A 2,156-nucleotide genomic window follows, 5' to 3' on the forward strand; every position below is an offset into this window, starting at 1 on the left:
CGCCCGCCAAATGATGAAAAGGATATAAGTTGGAGATAACCTCGGTCCGGCGCTTCCTTGATGCTTCAGGTAAGTCGGAGGAGAGGTATGCATCCTTGTTGGTCCGGATTTGCCTCCGGCTCTCATGAATCTGTCGCTTCAAAAGTAATTGAGGATCTTGATAAGCTAAAGGATGTGAAAATCTTACTTTCCGGGTTACTCTTCGGACTTTCAGCCTTGTCAAGGGCTCCAAGTCGGAGGTAAGTATAGTTACCTCTTCAATCACCGGGTTACTCGCTCCGGTATCATCCTGCTGATAATCAGTGTCAATAAGGTGGTTAAAAACAGACAAAAAAACAAAATAAGAGCCTAAAGAATCAAGGGCTACCTCTGACTCGGAGGTATCATCCAGCTGAAGCAGGTCTGAGGCGCTAGGCTTACTCCCCTTCTTGCGGGGAGCGGCTCTCCTGGCGGCTTTTTTAACCTTCCTGGCTTTTTTAGCAGCCTCATGGTCATACCTGACCTTCCAGAACTTATCATTAGCCTGAAAAATACAACAAAGGTTTCTTGAAGTTAAGATGAAAATTGTTAAAATGGAAAGTAAGGTGCTCAGATCAGTAGCTTACCGCCGGAGCCGGGTTAGCTTTGCAGAAGGGACTTAAGCCTGTCCTCCCGCAATCTGCTAAGCTCTCGTTTAGAAGGGACTTGGTCATGTCGTCAACGACGTCCTCAGGTAAGTCGTTGGGGCTGTGCCGAAGAGGATCATCCTTCCGGCCCGTGTAATCACACATTAAGCCGGGGCGGCGGCTTAGAGGAATCACCCACCAAGCAATCCAGACCCGGACCAGATCAACGCCGTTAAGGCCGTTTCCCAGAAGAGCTTTAATCTTGTTGATGGTGGGGATAAGTGGTTGACGCTCAGCTTGAGATAATTTTTCTGGCAGGGGGTGATTTGACTCCAGACGCAGGGCGCGAAAGCCGGGCAGAGGGTTCTCGTTAGCCGGAGAGGTGTCCTGGCAGTAGAACCATGTCTGGTTCCAGTCTTTTGGGTGGCTTGGCGGCTCAGCATAAGGAAAAAGACAATCTCTCCGTTGTTGGATTGAGATTCCGCCAAGTTCCAAGCTAGGCCCATCGGCACACTCGTTCTGGCGGTTCAGATAAAACAGCTCCCTAAAGAGCTGTAGGCTAGGCTCTTCTCCAAGGTACACCTCACGGAACACTTGGAAGTTACAAATGTTCGACACGGAATTGGGTCCAATGTCTTGAGGTCGCAGATCGAAAAAGTGCAGAACATCTTTGAAGAACTTTGAGCCGGGAGGTGCAAAGCCCCGACTCATGTGATCAACAAATATAACAACCTCTCCGTCTCTTGGTTGAGGTCTTTCTTCGGACGGGTCAGGGGCACGATAGGACATGACCTCCTTCTTAGGCAGGTAACCCGTCTTCACGAAGTCATCTAAGGTATTATCAGTAACGTTGGATCTCACCCAGTTGCACGTAATGGGTGCCTTGGGAGCCTTGGGCGGCATTGTGAAAGACGGAAGCCTATGACAAAAGAAAATTTCCGGTTCAAATTTAAGCCGAAGGAAGATTTCCGTTCAGTATTCAAGATGGCGGCTTATGAAGGGGCCTAATGATATATGGCTAATTATGTCGGGTTATCTAAGCCGCTGTGGATATCATAAGTAATTCAAGTTGTTTAAAACTCTATTATGAATGAGCCGGAAATTTCACAAAGCATGGCCTCTTTTAAGCCGGCGATATGAGCCGCCATGGCTAATAGATGCAGTTTTTTTGTCTAAGTGTTGCATAAACAAGTGTCACAGATTGCAGGGATTATTTTGGATCAAACGGTCGTCCGGAAAGGAAAAATTTCTACACCTAAAAAGCTGATACAGAGAAGTTCATAAGCTCTAAACGGGATCTTTTTGCGGACAAAAGGGATCTACTAGCATAAAGATGAGTTAGAAACTACTACCGCAGGGAGTCTGTACCGTTTTTGGATCAAAAGGAACCTCGGTGGCCGAACTGTGAAGAAATCGCGATGAACTACGAAGAACACAGAGAACTCGCGAGCCCTAATGCGGATCTAAGGTACGGGACTGCGAGGACTTACTGGTGCTGATGAGCAGCAAAAGGTGCGCCGCAGTTTTCTGGTCAAGACAGGTTGATGCAGC

At 47.8% G+C, this 2,156-nt stretch overlaps 1 long non-coding RNA gene across 1 annotated transcript; it reads right to left on the bottom strand.

The window, feature by feature from the left end:
- Nucleotides 1–253: 253 nt before the first annotated feature.
- Nucleotides 254–785, bottom strand: LOC141028051 (uncharacterized). The gene is made up of 3 exons (XR_012190239.1): nt 606–785; nt 368–523; nt 254–289 (listed from the first exon to the last, which is right to left on the bottom strand). It is a non-coding gene; the product is annotated as an uncharacterized lncRNA (long non-coding RNA).
- Nucleotides 786–2,156: the final 1,371 nt, after the last annotated feature.

This window comes from Aegilops tauschii, chromosome 7 (assembly GCF_002575655.3).
Source record: "Aegilops tauschii subsp. strangulata cultivar AL8/78 chromosome 7, Aet v6.0, whole genome shotgun sequence".
Taxonomy (NCBI): Eukaryota; Viridiplantae; Streptophyta; class Magnoliopsida; order Poales; family Poaceae; genus Aegilops; species Aegilops tauschii.